The 18774-nt window shown below is 37.5% G+C and overlaps 1 protein-coding gene across 1 annotated transcript in view; it reads left to right on the forward strand.

Annotated features, from left to right (window-relative positions):
* The first annotated feature begins 683 nt into the window (after positions 1–683).
* The window catches only part of CTNNB1 (catenin beta 1), a 37533-nt gene continuing 19442 nt past the window's right edge, over positions 684–18774 (forward strand). Inside the window, exon 1 of the mRNA XM_074195882.1 lies at positions 684–772. The gene's annotated coding sequence lies outside the window, so the exon portion shown is untranslated. The remainder of the gene's footprint in view (positions 773–18774) is intronic.

Genomic DNA, 18774 nt, shown 5'->3' on the forward strand with positions numbered 1-18774 from the left:
CCCGGCCCGCCCCCGCCCCCGCCCCCCGCAGCTCAAACTTCTCGGAGCGGGAGGGGCTCCGCGCCGGCGGCCCCGCAGCGCCCCCCCCCGGGCGCGCCCCCGGCTCCGCGGGCCCCGGCGGGGGGGGTGGCCCTCCCCGAGCCCCGGGGGCGCGCGGCCCCGAGCCGCCGCGGGGCGGGGGGGGCGGGGCGGGCGCCCATTGTTGCCGGGGCCGCGGGCGGGGGGGGGGGGCGCAGTCGCGCCACCGCGGCCCCTTTAAGGCCGCCCCCGCCCCCTCCCAGGAACTCGGCCGGAGCCGCGCGGCCTCATCACAGCCCGCGCCCGGCCGGATCCCTGCTCCCGCGCCGCGGCCGCCCCGCGCCCCGCCGCCTCCCCCCGCGCCCCGCGCGCCCCGGGCCGGCCTCGGCGGCGGCGCCTCCCGCGGGCTCCCGCGCGGCGGCGTGGCGGCGGCGGCGGCGGCGGCGGCGGCGGCGGCGCGCGGGGACTATTTCGCCGGCCGGGCCGCCCCTCCCCCGCCCCTCCCCCCTCGGAGCGCTCCGCGCGGCGCCGGCGGCTGCGGCGGGCGCGGCGGCAGGATACAGCGGCCGCGCCGTATAAGAGCTCCTCGTGCGGCGCCATTTTAAGCCTCTCGGTCCGCGGCAGGAGCGGCGGCGGCGCACGGCGGCGGCGCGGGCGGAAGGCGGAGGGCGCTGGCGCCGGGGCGGCTCGGGGCGGCGGCGGCCGGAGCCCGGAGGCCCGCGGAGCCCGGCGGCGGGCGGCGGCGTTCCCGGAGGTGCTGGGCTCCCGCTCGCTCCCCGGAGCGAAACTTGCGGGGGGCGGGGGGCGGGGGCCGCGGGGAGCCCCGGGGGCGGGCAGGGGGCGCAGCCGGGGGCCCGGCGGGGGCCGAAGCCCGGGCCCGGCCCCTCGCGAGTGCGCGGCCTCGGGGCCCCGGTGACCCCCGGACCCGCCGCTCGGCGCGGGCCGGGGCGGGAGCGGCCGCGGGGGGACCCCGGCCGCCCCGGGGCCGCCCCAGCCCGCGGCCGCCGCCAAACTTTTCCCCTCGCCGCGCCGCCTTCCTCCTCCGGACGGAGCCGTGAAACTTGATCCGCGGCAACTTCCCTGGCGGTCGTGCGTGCGGACGGGGCTCCGGGGGCCGGGGAGGAGGCTCCCCGGTCCCTCCCGGGGCCCCGCATTGTTCCCCACTTGGCCTCGCAGCCGGCGGCCTCCCCTCCCCCCAGGCGGCGCGGGCCGAGCAGGGAGGCTGCTGCTGGTATGCGGAGGTCGGCGGCGGGGAGGCCCGGGGTGCCCGCACCCGGCCCCGGCTCCGTGCAGCAAGCACACCGGGCTCCTCGGGGCCGCCTTTAGCCAAAGCAGCGGCTTCGCGGTCTGAGAGGGCGGTGAATTCTCCCGGTCCTTGCTAAGGTTTGCTGACTTCCAGGGAGCTTGCAAGTTGTTTCCTCCAACTTGACCTGAAAAAAAGCGCAGTGGACGTGTTAGGGTAGCAGCTACCTGATGGTTGAATTAAGGAGGGAATCCTTTGCGCTTGAGGCAGACTGAATTTCTAGAGAATACTTCCCTCTCCAAAGTTCACAGACCCGAGGTCAAGAAAAGGCTTATAACTGTGGAAGTCGGAGGTGATTGATTCGTATCCATATTTGGAACTTTTGGGCTTGATCTGATGTTTGTTCTGTACAGTGAGTGATGCAGGAGAAAGCTGGGCTCTGGCCACCGGCTCCCCGGAGAACTTTTTTAAAGTTTGAACTTAAATATGTTTTCTGAGATGTAACTGTAGAAGCTCTTTCAGTCTGAAAGTTTGGAGAAGTCGATTTAGACTTCAAACTACCTTAAAACCAGATGTCATTCTAATAGTTTATAGAGATAGATTCAGATGATTAAGGGGCTAACAAGGTTCAACAAAACAGTTATTACAATATTTGGAGTCTAGAGTCTGTAGATAAATATTTTGGATATTTTTTATTTTTCAAAATTGTGATTTCATTGTTATGGGAACTATTGCAGCCTCTTCTGTACACAGCCTACTTGGGTCCCCCCTTGAAAATTTACCTGGTCATTTTCTGATGGTTTGACTTTGAAGAATTAAATATCTTGCCTTTCCCCCTTCAAGTCACAGTGAGGTATTAGTGGACCTTAAGTTGAAATCTACCAGCAGGAATCTTATTCAGGTTTACATCCTCTTCTCACTTCACCTTTTGGTTTTCTTGCTCCTTATGCCTGGGAGTGCCTGCAGTTGTACCATTCCCGGCTTTTTAATATAAACTGATTGTCTTTCAGGACTTAATCCTCCAATATTGAATATGTATTATATATAAAATATGTGCCTAGCATGAGTATGATGAGTGTCGCTTACGTTGGGGGCTTAGAAATCTATCCTCTGTGATCTACAATTAGAGTTTTGTAAAGCACTATCTTTGTACGGCATCTTCCTTATGAAATTGTTAAAGCTACTTAAGTTCATTTCACCGTTTAAGAAATTTGAAGCTCAGAGAGAGGTCCAAAGTTGCAGTTATTAGAACTACATTTGAAACCAGGTTTAGCCTTGACTTAAAGTCCAAGACAGTATTAGTGTTTGGAGTTGCCCCTCTGAACCTTGATTTCTCTCTGTCCCAAACTTTGAGGTGATAGTTCTCTTCCTTCTAAACCTTTTTCTTAAGATCATAATCTGTTTTTATTTGGGTGTGTCGTCCCCATTAGTAAATTCCTTGTGAACACTGATTATTGTATTTAGTTTTGTTTCTCTTCTAGTATCTACCACTAGGCAGGTACTTCATAATTTTTGGTTAATTAATATGTTGCTGAAATAAAAACTATTACTGCTTAACAACTGTTACTGGTGTTAGTAAGAAATAATAAACAAGGACCGGGAGGAATAATGGAAATCTCCTCAAACATTCATGCTCCTGCCTGCAAATCCTTGGTGATTTAAGGCGAGTTAAGAGTCTAGGAGCTTGGTAAAAAGTTGAGAGTAGAAGGCTAAAGAAAGCAAATTTGTAAGATTTCTTTTCAGTTTAATTGAGAATTAAAAGCATTTGAGAATGATCATTATTATCCACTTGGCAAATAGCAATGAATTTTTAACCCCAAATGGGACAGCCTAAAGAATTTAAGACTAGGTCCAGGCACTTAAACTACATTTTGGAGTATAAATGTGCTAGTATAATTGGAAGAAAAAATTTTTAAACCAATCAGGACAAATTGAAATTCAGTAATGCATTTATTAAAATCTGTCTTATGTTCCATCAGTATATTTTAGAGATGGTAGTTTATTGCTCTTATTCAGCAAATGAGTACAATTAAATTTGTGCTTTGTGTATTTGAGTACAGAAGGGAGAAAAGTGCTATAGTCATAAACTAAGAGACTGACTAAATTGCTATCAGAATTTTATATTAAATTAAGTATAAATTTGATGAAATGTAGCCTTAGAAAAAAGTTGGGGTTTGGTTTTGTTTTGAAGACAAGAATTAGCTTTTATCAGATTTAAATAACTTTCTACAATAACTAATAGTAAAGTGTTACTTTAATTAAAATGGTCAGTTGTAACAAGATGTAATTGTATTAAAGAAGAAGCAAATGACCCCTAGTAAAATACTAACCACCTGTCTTATAGAAGACAACTGTGTAACAGTTCTTAAATTCAGTCTTATTTACATACTTTTCCTGAAATCTCTTGACTGCTTCTAATCTTGTAGACGCAAGTATGGACAAAGTGACTAGTTATTTCCCTCAATGGGAGGGGGGTTGATCTGATAGATAATTTAACGTTTTAATTATTCAGTAGTTGATTCTGAGAATAATTTGATTGAAATGGAATGTATTTATCTAGTACTTTGGAAAAAAGATTTTTCTCTGCTCAGACTTGCAGAAATGATTTTAAAGCTCTACCCCCTCCCCTATAAGAAAAGCTTTTATGAAATTGAGAACAGGCAGCATTTGTCCCTACATCTAGGAATAGAAATGTGTATTACAAAGGAAATTTTTTTTGTTGCTTAGCAGGCCAGACTGTTGTATTAGAGTTTGTATAGTCCTGTGAGACTTAATAACATTTTATCTCTAATCTTTGTTTTAAAAGGAGGGTGAGGGTAGAGATTGTTATGGGGACTAATTTTATTAGAACCATAGTCTCTTAGGTGGGATAGAAATTTCTATTTCAGATCCTTTAAGCATATTGTCATATTTATTTCAAGTTGACTGATCATATACATTGGGACTTTTTTCATTACACAACATGAGGGACCTTCCTCCCATTTAGGTTGCTGTAAAGTTTGAGAGTATTATGTTTATTGGTCAATGTGGGTGCCCTCCAGTGGCCAGAATAATACCTATTTCTAAGAAGGTAGGTATTGAATAACCTGGTTTGTCATGAACCTTTGTATCATCGAGGTCCTATCAACAGACTAAATTGAAGTCTGTGAAAACTGCTCAATCTGATTTTAATTTGTATCCTGTGGCAGTAGCTGTTACTTTTCCTTAGATCAAAATGTTCGCACGGTGAAACATCTATTCTAGATGTTTCTGTGTATTGAGTTCATGATAGCCAAGGTGCAAAGACTCATTTAGATACTATCAGTATTGCTTCTCTAGAGTCATCAAAAGACAATGTCCAAGTAGGTAGGAATTAGGAAGTTTTTGCTCAAATTACTCAAAAGAATAGACACCTCTGCTTTAGTTTTTTTTTTCAACCCTAAATACAGTATTTGGGAAGGAAAAACATAAAATGCTCAAATAAATTACTTATTTAATACTATGTTTTCCAAAACTTAAGGTCAGCTTGTATAAAATCACTGGTGCATTAGACTGTTCAGCACAGTTGTAAACCTAAAAATCCTCAAGTAAAATTAACATTTGTCTAAAGTAATTGCTCTTCATTTTAACCCAAAATGGCTAAAGCTAGTCAAGAAAGGCAACTCAGTTCCTAATAAAGTCAATTTTTTTCCATGTTTCTCTAGTTTCCTGTGTCAGATTTCATGTGGTTTCTATTAAACATTTTACTTTTGTAAATTTAAAACAGAATCTAGTAAAACTTAAGGTTTGATAAAATCAATCTGCTTTTTGAATTAGATAAATATCAAATTTTCAAGTAATTTAACAACAAAACCTAGATTGGTGGAATCTTTTAAATTTAAACTAAGTATGAACCCATTGAAAATGCTTTTTCAAGTGTGTGCCACCACTTACTCTTAGTGCTCTTTATGGTAGAATTTAGCACCCTTTGATTTATTTTATTATGGGAGCATACCTGTGAAAATAGTATAGTAATAAGTGAATTGTTTCTAATGAACTGGTAGTTTGAAATTAACCTAACAATTGTTTTATGTAAGCTGTGCTTCTAAATAATACCTTATATTTACATTGCTTTCCTAATAATGTCTTTGTATTGTTTCCATTCAATGACTGAAGAAACAGAAAGGAAGTTATGAAACAATGGGAACTGAATTTCAAGTCTTCAGATTTCAGATCTTGTTCCACCAAATTTAACAATAAGTACCTACTTTCTTGCCACTAGAAATACAAAGTTGGGGATATTAGAATAATAATGCTATAGTCCCTACCTTTAAGTTGCTTATATTCTCTTACAAAGAATCCTATTGAACGATTAATAGACATAGAACCTGTTTTAAGGATTATTGATTAAAGGTAATTTCTAATATTGTAAACTTTTGTTGTTGTTCAGTTGTTTTCAGTGGTGACCCCCATTCAGGGTTTTTCATGATATCTAGTTCATTTTGCAGGTGAGGAAATGAGGCAAGCAAGGTTAAGTAACTTGTCCAAGTTTCTGGAATTAGATTTATTTTTTGTGTTTTTTTTAATTATATAAATATTTTATTTGTTTTCCAATCACATAACAATGGTAATTTCTACCGATCACTTTTTTTTTTTTGGCAGGGTTTGAATTTTACAATTTTTTTCTCCCTCCCTCCCTCCTCCCAATAGAAGGCATTCTCAACATTTGCTTCCATGCTATGCATAGATCAAAATTGAATGTGTTGAAAGAAGAAACAGATCCAAAGGGAAGAAAGAATATATTAGAGATAGCAAAATTATGTACTGTATAAGACAACTTTTAAAAATTGAAGATAATAAGCTTTGTTTTTCGTTTAAACTGCACAGTTCCTTCTCTGGATACAAATGAATATTCTCCGTCACAGATAACCCTAAAATTGTCTCTGGTGATTGCACTGATGGAGTGAGCAAGTCCAAGGTTGATCATCACCCCATGTTATTGTTAAGGTGTACAGTGCTCTTCAGCTCATCTCACTCAGCATCAATTTATTTTAAGTCTTTCCAGGCTCTTCTGAAATTCCATCCTTCATGATTTCTTATAGAACAATAGTTCTGTGCCACAATTAGGATCAGATTTGAAGGAGTTCCTGTCTCCAACTCTGGCATTCTATCCACTGATGTTTTTTACTGTCAAAAAATGTTTTCATAATAATTCTAAGTTATATTAATTTCTATTACAGTAAATGTCGATTGAGATAACTGTCAAGCAAAAACTCTTTGTGGTCCTCAGGAATTTTTAAGAGTGTTGAAGGCTCTTGATACCAGAAAGTTTGAAAACTGATGTTTTACGATTAGTCGGTTCTTCATTGTAAAAACATGCTATCTATAAATCCTACTTGATGAACTACTTGATTGTATTAATGTACAAGCCATATAGAAGTATATTAAAAAAGGTTGCTTTTACAACCCATGACAAATAGATATTTCTTTATAGGCACAAAATCAGTAGTTAACTTGCTAATGCTGATTGTCAAAAGTCATTTTTTTTCAGCATAATGTTTTTATATAATAGTAAGAATAAGATGGTAGAGTTACGAAGACATGGGAACCTTAGAAAGAAAGGATAGAGATAATTTATATTAGAGGGAGGGATAAAAATGTGCGACTCAAAATCCTACCTAAAATGATTGTTGAAGCCTATCTTTACATGTAGTTGGGGTAAGAAACTTAAGTCTAGAACATAAAGTGATCATCTTGATATTTTCTTTAGGTTGGTATGTGATGACCTGGAAGGGGAGGGAAATCATTTTTTTCACCAGTCATATTTCTGAAAGGTGGCATGATACAGTAATTTGAGAGCCATTCTTGAAGTTAGGTAGTCCTTGATTAAAATCCTGCCTCTGGCACAAACTATTGGTAAGAGTGAGTTATCTCACCTGAAATTTCCTAATTGGAATGAAATCACAAGTTTGATCCCTATCCCTATATATTATAATTCAAACAAGTGAATTACTATTTGTCTTTTGAATTGTATTAAGTAGGCTCCAAACTTAGTTGAAGAGGAGGCTCTTTGTGTGCAAAGTGTAGAAAAAAATTCATAGGAAACATTCTGAAGTTATGCTTCATTACTTTTTTGCCTTTGAAGAAGTAATTTTGCCTCCAATGTTTCCTTTAATCCATAATTTGGGATAGCCTGTTAATTACTAAATAACCAAAATGTTTACTTTTGTAGAAATTATGTATTATAGGAGTGGGGACTGTACCTGTAATTTCAGTGGTGTAGGGGATTCTGAGGAGGAAACTTAGATCAATGCGTGTCTCCATCTTCTCTCCAGCATGAAGTCTTGGTTTCCCCTCTATACTGAGAGAATGAATGTCTTCAAACCCCATCTTTCCTGGCTTTGAAGAGGGCTCTATCTACTTAAGCACATTGCCTCTTAATACATTCTAAAATTAAATTTCTTAAATTTGAGTGCTGAACCTTGATTATAAAAACTTGATACAAATAACTTTGTACTTGAATTGGGTTTAAATTAAATCTTCCTTACGTTACATGGTAAAGGCTTAGCTTTCTTCTTATGAGAATTTGTTATAAAGTGTTTTCCTTAGTATAAAAAGTTATTCAGTCAGCATGTATTTGTTTTTATAAACATCATAGCACTTCTTTGTTTTCTCAATGCTGGTGGTATTTTTTGCGTGGCTGTATAGTTCTAGATGATAGATTTCCTGATCTAATGATAAAACTTCATTAGAACCTAATTTACCACTTGATTCAGGGGTAAGAAAGACTTGGGATGGATTTTGGTTATAGGCATCCAGTACTTTCTTTTGAATCTGTTCTTAAATATCTATTATTTCCTAAAGACAATTTCAAGACTATATGATCTCACCTGAACTTTAGATTTTGAGGTGAAAATAGATTATGTGAAAGACATTTAAAATGCTTATTTACCTACACTATAGTGTGCCCTGTTTGAATGAATACATATATTCATGTTTATCTTTTTATCTCAGAATTCAATAAATCTTTGGGCTTGCAGATATTTTCCTCCATCCTAAGATTTGCCATGGATTCTGCCAATATTTACCAAGATTATCCCCTTTTCCATTTCTTGTTTTCTTTCTTAAAAATTTAAGAAAAAATTATGGAAATAATATCACGGAAAAGATTTTTTAAAATATCTTTATACTAATTTTCTAAGGTTATTTTTTTTTTATCAACACTAATTTTGCCTGCCAACCATTGCTAATTGAAGATAGGTTTAATGAGGACTGGAGCTAGAAGGTGAAATGTTGGCCAGATAGTGACCTATGGCAGAGGTCTAATACTACGCACCATCTATAGCCCAAACATTCCAAAGTGCAACCTGAACCAGATTAAAACGTAATTGGGAAATATTTAACGAAATGAGAATTTAATAAAATATGAATGAATATTATATTTTAAAACTGTAGTACACAGGGATCCTTTTATGATTTAGTGACACCTGTTTCCATTTGATTTTTGACACCACTGGCTGAGGGTTCTTCTGGGTGGCAACCCTTTATATTTTAACAATATAATCTATTAAGCACGTTTTTTTTCCCCTGGATCTACTATGTTCAAGGCACAGTGATGCTTATTATTATACTTAAAGAATTATTTGTGACCTATCAAAATGTCCTTATTTTGAAGTAGTGAAGCCACAGTGTACTGTATACTACAAGTTGACATGCCCCCCGAATTTCTAAGTGAAAGCTTAAGAAAAGTGTGTGTTTGGAAATCTTAGGCCTATTGTTTACCTTTTTTTTTTTTAAAGCATGTGTCTGGGTAAGAACTAAGGAAAGTAACAAGTGATATAATTGCTTTCATTTTAATTTCCATTGCTCTTCTAAAAGCAGCTAAGAATATCAAATAACTGTTAAAGTAATAAGGTATAGTTCATAGATTTTAGATATGTTAGCTTAACTTTGACTTTAGTTATCTATTTGGTGGGCCTACTTGCTATTGTGTTAATGTTATTAATATTAATATATACACTTTGGCATTTTAGGAAGTAGTATGAAAATATTACAACTTTACATCACAGAATAGCAGCTTTTATTAAAAATGCAACTTGTTGCACATTTTTCATGATCTACTCTACCTTTTTATCACAGAAAACACAAAAGATAGATTAATGCTGCTAAGGATGATTTGTTAATCCTAAAACACACGAGTTGTTTTAGTTATATGATACAAGATTGAGAACCACTAACATTGAATACCAAGCTTTCTAAGATGAACTTACCTTGGCTTAATGTAGTTGTGATAATTTGTATGTGCTTAGCTTAACAAGTCAAAAAAACTTTGTAACTGGAATTGAGCATTCAAATTCTTTTGAGAAACTTAATTTGATAACTTTAAATGTAGATTGATTTCAAGAGATCCATGAATCCCAAAATCATGGACTTAAAACATTTTAGAACTGGACATAATTTTAGATATCATCTTATTTACTTTATCCCAAAACCGAAATCCAGAGATGTGAAATCATTTACCCAAAGTCTTCTAGATAGTGACAAAATTGAGACTAGAGACCAGGTCTCCTGATTGCACTGTTATATAAAATATCTCCTATTCTGCTTAGTATTTTTAAAACATTCCCTTTCAGAGGGATTGTTTGATCCTATATTAGCTGAAGTTGGGTGCAGTTTTTTTTTTTTTAAAGTATGTGTGGGGGTGGCTAGGTGGCGCAGTGAATAGATCACCAGCCCTGCAGTCAGGAGTACCTGGGTTCAAATTCGACCTCAGACACTTAATAATTACCTTAGCTTTGTGGTCTTGGGCAAGCCACTTAACCCCATTTGCCTTGCAAAAACCTAAAAAAAAAGAAAGTATGTATGGAATAATTTATGAAACAGTAAGCTTTTTTAAAAGGTCTTGAGCATGTGAGTAGTTTCTAAAATAACCTTTTCAAGATTTAAACTCAAGAAGTAGCCATCACACTAACATGTGAAAATATTGAATAGATTAATTTATAGTGAAATAATTTGACAGAATTTTTAAGTTGTTAAAAACTTTGATATCTCAATTACAAGATACTATCCTTCAGCAAAAGAAACTGGAGAAAGACTATTTGCAAAATAACATGAGCAATTTTTAGATAGAAAAATCAGAACCACAAGGTGCATTCATTTGGGAAAGATACTAGTTAAGTTTTAACTTGAGTGATCTGAAATATCAACTTGGTAAACCTTTACAAAAATATTTTTAAAGAAGGGATTGGTAAAACTTAATTTTTTTTCTGGAGTCTATTCTATATATCTTAACATTTTTCTCTTTAAAAATTGATTTTTAAAATTTCAGATTAAAACTCATACTCAATCTACTTTTTTGGTTGTTATTTTTTTGCAAGGCAAAAAAACCTAGCTGCCCCTCAACCTACTTTTTGTTTTTTTTAAGGCAATGGGATTAAGTGACTTGCCCAAGTCACACAGCTAGGCAATTATGAAGTGTCTGAGGTCACATTTGAACTCAGGTCCTCCTGACTCCAGGGCCGGTGCTCTATCCACAAGTGCATTTTAGTTGATACATAGTAAATTATTTACTTTTTTATAATGTGTCCGATCTTCCACCCTTTTCAGAAATTTAGTCTTTTAAAGGGAATTTTTCAAAAGGGAGAAAACTTAGTTTAACAAAATTAACTGACAGTATATGCTGTCCCCAGTTATGGTCTTTTCAAGCCTTCTTTGGAACTAAGGAAGGAAATTTTTATTATGTGCTTACTATGGGCCTTCCCCAATTCTGCTAAAAATCTTACAAAGACTATCTCCCGTGATCCTTAGAACAACCCTGAAAGATAGGTGCTATTGTGATCCTCATTTCTGAGATATTAAGTGACTTTCCCAAGGTCACTCAGATGATGAGTATTTGAGAATAAATTTTGACTTGGATCTTCCTGACTTTAGGCCTAGAAATCTTATCCACTGACTACACTGCCTAGTTATCCAAAGCTTAGTCATTAACCTTAGCGTTTAGTTTTGATCTTTCTATTGCCATTGTGTGCACTTTTTCTTAGTTCTTAAGTCTTTTTTAACAGCACAGTAGTATTCCATTACATTCATGGACCACAACTTGTTTAGCTGTTCCTCACGTTGATGGGTGTCTACTTTGTTTCTAGTACTTCTCTCCTACAGAAAGGGCAGTTGTAGTTTTATATTAAGACTGATTAAAAGAGAAAAACAAATATAGTTTTGTTATGGATGAGGAACCGTATGCTGAGAGAGGCATGTGGACACACAACATTACCAATTTTGGTCCCTGGTTATTTATTCAAACTCATGTACGTGTGTGTGTGTGTGTGTGTGTGTGTGTAAATCTGGCTTTTAGTAAATTGCTCTGGACAACTCAAGATATAAATTGCAAAACAGGTATTGACCTACCTTAGGAGAGGAAACTTTTTGATAACAGTTTCTGGTGACAGTGAAATCACAAGTTCAATACCTGTCTCCTTGTCTATGATCTCAAAAATGCAATTTTCACGTTTTTCCTCCTGTGCCTAATGAAATCAAAGGTTCATTTCAATGTCTGCCCTAAAGCAGTCATCATTATTTTATTTACTATGTACTTTTTAAAAAGTGAATTTGGCTTTAAAAACTTAATAACACTTAATATACAATCATAGAAATAGTTTATCAGATTTTATTTCCTAAAAGATGACAATAAATGAATAAAATTTGCTACATAAAGCTTCCTTTAAAATTAATATGATTTCTAAGTCATAGTGTATATACATTTTTAGTTTTTTGAAAAATTCTCTTGGGGGAGTTCCTTCTCCCTCCCTCCCCTTGCCTTTCTGTCTCCCTCACATATACAAAAAGCCACAATAAGTCAATTATATGCTTTTTCATGTTTCTTTGCCTTGTAGTTGAAAATATTTTACTTAGGATGTTATTTTCCAGAGTTTGAAAGAGCCTTATAGTAAATGAAATTGAAGGAATTTCGTTCTTCAAACAAAAGCTCTGTTTCTGAACCCAAATTATAGGGCAAGGACTATTTTTCCTTTTTGTTTTTATCTTCAACATGTAACACAATGTCTGGCATAAGGTAAGTACTTAATAAATATTTGCTGATGGATGTTCTAAACTTAGGATCACTCTGAAACTATTTGCTTTTAGTAAGCATATTACTGGTTGTATACAATTATAATAGAATTTTCAGGAAGTTGGCAGAATAAAGATTAGGTGTATAACAGGGTATATATTGATATATTTTAGAACTTAAGGTATGTAATTGTCTTTGAATCAGAGGAGCTGGTGTCAATGGATATTGCTAGAGGAGGTTGGTTAGACCAGGATACGATAGTGCTAAAAATGCACTGAAAATAAGACTGGACAACTGGGCTTGGGAGCACAGTCTGGTTTTCCAATAGCGTGAGAAGTTACTTTTATCTCAGGGTCCTAAGCGAGATAAAGGGATCCAATTTCTGCTTTGTAGTTCAGAAAATGTCTTTGGAAGGTGAGTAGCTTTTCTCCTAAGTGTTTACTTAATTAGCCTTAATTAGTCACATTTAAATTTAAATACAATTGGAATAGCTGAGCTAAAGAATGGATGCTACTAAAGTCATGTAGCTAAAAACAGTTTTTGAGGACCAGAGGTCTAGGGCAACTTATTATGCAGTAACTGTTGAGTAAGACCTTTTCCTAAGGGAGTTAGACATCCAGGAATCAGCCATAGTACTTCTGGATCAAGGCAGTTTTCTACTTTTGCTGCCTCTCCCCTATTCACTTTTAAAATTTGAAATTAGACTAATTTTGGTTTTTATCTTTTCTGTCTCCAGCATCAGGCACAATAAGAAATAATAGCTAAACAAAGTGTTCTGTAGATTTGATTTGTTGAACTGGATGTAGTTTTCTCCTTTCCTAAGAAAGAGTAATTCAAGGAATAGGAACAACAGAATAATCTGGTAAAATCCCTGTACCATATATTTCTTGTCACACTGTTTCATGGAGAGCCCAGCTTTCTGTAGTTTTAGTAGAGAGATGACAGTTTTTTACTTTGTAGAGCAAAGTTAAGTTTCTCAGGGAAAGCATGGACTCTTCATCTTACAGTTAGCACATGTAGAAACTAAATATTTCAGTTTTTGAAAAGCTTAAAATAATTTAAAGTCTCACCTCTTAGGGAGAATAGATTTGTTTAGCATTGGCAACTAATGGTTGATCATTGGCAAAGGTCTAATGAAGTTGTTACCCATGTAAATCGGTATTTAAATGTTCTGAAAGGAGTTTCTTCTAAATATACACCCAGGTTAGATAAGGCAAATGTATTAATAAACTCCTTTCAAATATATATCAGCTCATATGTACCTCTTAAAATATTGTGAGCCATGAAAGAATGTTGAATCTTAAACTATCTGAGTATAAATGTTAGATGATTAACATTGTGGGGAAGTTTGCTGGAAATGTCAGTTGATTTTATTTTTTATTGGAGGCATAAATTGTTGCAGACTGCCCAAAGGTTTACTTAACACCAAGTAAACTGATTCAGAATTGTGACTGGTTTTCAAAACTGTCCCATGCTTTAAAGGGAAAGAAGTTGAAAAGTAATCCAGGGGTTTGGGGGGGAGGTAAGGGTGCAGTAAAACCGCTTGTCTTTGAAGTTTTCTGTAGATGAATTCCATATGTATAAGGGAGGAGGCACTAGAGTGTTGGAGAAAATTAACTGCAGACTTCCAAATGAAGTTCCATTTCACTGCAGTGTAGAAAAGTGCTGACGTAGGCAAAATTACTACAGGACTGAAAGAATGCAGTCCTGTCTAACTTCACTTATACAACAGTTTATTTAGAAGTAAAGTATTTCAGTATAAATACTATTCATAGTTACTCTGAGCAAGATACTCTGTATACTTCAGGAGTATTGTGTTACTTCTTAATTATTAAAATTGTTCTTAGCTCTTCTGTTCTGTAAACTTTTGTCTCCTGTCTGGGATCACTTTTCTATAGGAATGATGGTATACAAAGTTAAAAAATAATGCTCAGGTTAGTTTGCATTCATACATATTTTTGTCCTAAAATTTGTCTTGCATAAGATTTCAGTAATGTGGACACTTGGAGATTATTGAGTCTTGGGTCACATAGAATCACAGAATATGAAAAAGTAAGAAATAGGAAATATACAGGCAAGGAAAGAGCAGTCCTAATAGTAGAATATAGTAGAATATAATCACAGGGCCACTAGTTCCTTTGTGATAGGATTGAGTGTGGAAATGTCACTTGGAAGATCAATTTGTATTAAGTATAGCCCCCAGAATTTCATTTCCATGCTATATGAATGGAATGTTTTTAGGAAGTGACTACCAGGCAACCATAATAATACTTAATAATAGTAAGACTACTCATAATACATGAACTGCCCCTCATTATTTGGCCTTACTGTTTTCAGGGAACTTGATGTGTAGGTTCTTTGTTGTAATTCCTTGGAGAATTTGGCCATAGAGATCATAACATTGGGGCAGCTAGGTGGTGCAGTGGATAGAGAACTGACTTTGAACAGGACTTCGAATCCAGCCTCAGACATTTACTGTTTGTGTGTCCTTGGGCAAGTCACTTAACCCTGATCACCTTCCATCCAGGACCATCTCTAGTAGTCCTGATCCTCCCCCCTCCACACACACACAAAGACACTCAAATCCAATTAGTGTGCTTGTCCTGGATAGCATGGTCTTCTTCAAGAATGAAGGATAACCATTATTAAGGGAACGTCTAGATGATGTTCTTCTAACTACTTGTCATTGGTAATTCTAATTTAAACCATTTACTTGTTTTCCCATGCATATCTCCAAGGATAGGGCTAGTGCGGCAGTTTTTTTTAACAGCCCTTTCTGGCTAGTGCTTCTTTCATTTTGCTACTTATTGGTAAAAGTGGATAGCCCAACTTTGAAAGTTAAAAAATGCTTTGAGTATTCTCCTGTAGGTCTTGCTACTCATGTAATATATCATACATTGCTTTATTAGCGATATGAGATAACCATAGTATATTTATTGCCATATGAATTATCTGATGGGTTCACTCTCTAAATCTTTAGTATAGTATGCTATCCATAAACTAGAAAATTACAAACAAGTTTCTATTTTTTAAATGATTTCATCATGTAGGCACTCCCTCTGCTGACAAGGATCATAATTCCTACAAATTTGTGCTGTACTTGTTCATTCTTTACTAGAAGTCTTCTCTAGAGAAGATTCACCTCAGAGTCCAGCAGACTTTAAGCAAAATGAAATCATAACACAGGGGCTGTTAACTTGTTCTCTTTCTTGGGTATTTACTTGATGTCATATTGGGGTTTGCTAGATTTTTGTGGAGCTTTATTTAATATATTAAGAATGTAAATTGATGACTAGGACTCAGGCTGTTATGCTTCCTTTAAAGTTTGCAAAGTATTTTGTTAATATGATCTTGTTGGGGTCTAACAAAAATTCTTCTAGATTAGGATTGCAGATATTATTCCTATTTTATAGATAAATATACTTGGGGCCTCTAGAGTTGCTGAAGTTGACCAGGCCATGCAGATTTTCATTTTCATTTCATTTCATAAGGTAATATCCTGAAACCTTACATCACTGTCTAAAAACACCCTTATCTCCCCCACCAACCCCAGATATGTGTTTTAAAACCCTTTTTTGTTGATACATTTTGTTTTGACTGCAGATATTTTCTAACATCCCCTCCCCCTAAAAAAGGTATGTCCTAGACTAATATACTACTTAATTTCTATTTTTTGAAGAAGTTTATTGATTAGGTGAAAATGTGTGTGCTTTTTACCTTTAATACTATGGTTCCAGCATAGTTGTATTTGCCCCATGTCTTGTTGTCTAAAAATTTTCTTTACATTTATTAAGACAAAGGCTTAAATTTCTTAATAAATCAGGTTTATGATTTACATGACTGGATCATATGTATATATACATATGGAATACATATAGAGTATTAATTTTGTAGAACAAAATAAATGAAAGAAGAATGCATATTACAGAATAAAATCTTTAAAGTGGGTTTTTATTTTATTGTTCATTTATTTTAAACAATTAAAAATTTATAGTTGTGGATTTGGTGACATCTTTGGACTCCTTTTTAGATTCCCTTTTTGATTCTTTGTTTTTGCCTATATTTTAACTAAATGAGGTTGTTATGGTGCTGTTTTGGCCATATACTTAGATTACATTCTGTTTAAATAGGCTTTTATGGACTCATCTTCAGATACGGACAGTTTTGATATATCTGTGATCTAAAATACTTCAATATTTCTTCCAGCAGTACCAATTCTAACTCATCCATTCTGTATGGTTTTTATTCATATTCCCCCTTGGATCTCCATCCAATGTCCTGGATAACTTCCTCTTGTTTCTTAAGTACTTTTGAGAATACCAGATCAGCATTCAGGCTTTGTATCTGATATCTCTTGTTCTCCTTACGTGAACAGTCAATCTTTTTTAGTTATTTATTTCCTAAATGGCATACTTTATTCCACTTCTATATGGCTTAGGTCACTTTGGAAATAGTCTCCAAGTCTACTTGTGTCTGCTATGTGTTTTTCTATTGACTTTTGAGTTGCCTTCAGTTTTGATTGTGATCTTATTCCATATTATCTAATAACATTTGTATTTTACAGGGGCTTTTTGTGTCAAAGAACAGTTTGGGATAGCTAAAAGGATTGCATAGTTCTCCAAATGTATCTCTCCTGCTTCCTTTTCTCCTTTTGAATTGTGAATGCAGCTCAGCAGTCTGCAATACCTGTATCAGATAGATATTGTGTCTGTCTGGCACTCTGTCTGTGTCCAGCTATTTGAAGACATTTGCTCCCTGAGAATATAAGCCTATAATGTTTCTTCTAGGACCTTATGTAAGCACTAACACTTATTGAATGAAGAGATTGATAGAGAAATTAAGTTATAAGCAGTATTAATAAAGCAAAGATTTTAATAGGACATATTTACTCACTAGATGGCCACTTCACCTCCATGGTATTGATGGTAGAAGATTATTCTGAGCTTCTAACTATAAAAACTACTGTAAAATCTCGCAGGGCTTAATTAAAGGGTTAGACCACTTACAAAGTCTGAGGTGTAGAGTGTATTCAAAGAAATGTAGTTAAATCCCAAGTACTTTCAGCAACTTGAACTAGACTAAGGATATCGCCTTCTAAATTCTCCTTAATACTCTGGTGACCAAAGGGAGTTCCCAACTCTAGTTACTTGCCACTTAACTATCCATTTACTGTTCTTACCTCTTACCTGTTCTTCCTCTCCAATCTTTTCCCACACAGTTGCTAGAGTAATCTTCCCAAGATAGTCTGACTATGCCATGTTTTTGCTCATGACCCTATTAAACCTTTATAACAAGATATAAACTCCCAAGTCCTTTCTGGCAAGTCCTCCACAGTCAGGATCTAACCTACCTTCCAAATCTTCCTATGTTAACCCCTTATATATCCTTTTTCCTGTCAGACCAGACAATATTAGCTATGCATTAAAAACTAATGATGTAGCGTTCCGTTTTTTATCAGAGATTTTCCTCCTGCTTCATTTTGTTTTTATCTCTGCCTTTCTTTCAAGACTCAGTTCAGGTGTTGTACCTTACTGGTCTTTGTTAGTACTTTTTCCTTCTTCCTAAAATTATTTTTATGATGATGGTGTTAATATATAACAAGCACTCTGGAGTTTCCAAGGTGCTTTATATACATTATTTGAGCTTCAAAACAGGTTCTACTTGTGTGTATTATTTTCATTTTACAGATTGGGAAACTGTGGTTTAGAAAGATTAGGTGATTTACCTGAGGCCCTGATGTTGGTCAGTGTCAGAGGTATAATTTGAAGCCTATGCTTTGACTCCAAGACCAGCATGTTATGTATTACACCAAGATAATCTAAACTTCTTGAGGGCAAATAGGGACTGGTTCTGTTTGGTTTTACCCTCCCAGCCTATGTCTTAACCTAACTTAATTCCATTGAATTGTAATTAAATTCTCCACTGTCAGGGTGCTGACTGCCATTTCCACAGCACAGCCTGTCTCCTGCCAATCTGTGGAGGCAAAATTGGAATTTATCTGAGTTATCAACAGGAATGTGAAAGGAGTTGGTGGCAGTAACATCTCTACCATTATTTCATTAATGTGAGACACAGGCTTTCCTCATACATGCATCATTTTATGGTAATGTCATTAAGATATTCAACCCCACCCCGGTGTTAGAAATTTGTTTGAACCTAAATTGCTCTAAGCATCTCTAATGCTGTTTGATTTACTCTCTTAGTCCTGCTTCTCTTCCTACTCAAGTAGTTCTGGCTCATAGTTTTTTCTTCCAGCCTTGTTCTTGTTTCTCATCTTTCCCTTAGGATACTTGCAATATGTTGGCTTCCATTCTCTTTCCTCTTCAACACATTTGCTAAAGTAATCTCACAAGATACAAGTCTGACATTGTAATGTTTTCCTTTTTCATATCTTAAAAAAATCTTTCAAATGCTCTCCTAACATTTAACAACCTTTTCTTAAACAGAATTATGACTTTTTATGTTAAAAAGAAGAGGTTATTGGATATTC

This window comes from Macrotis lagotis, chromosome 7 (genome assembly GCF_037893015.1).
Source record: "Macrotis lagotis isolate mMagLag1 chromosome 7, bilby.v1.9.chrom.fasta, whole genome shotgun sequence".
NCBI classification, from domain to species: Eukaryota; Metazoa; Chordata; class Mammalia; order Peramelemorphia; family Peramelidae; genus Macrotis; species Macrotis lagotis.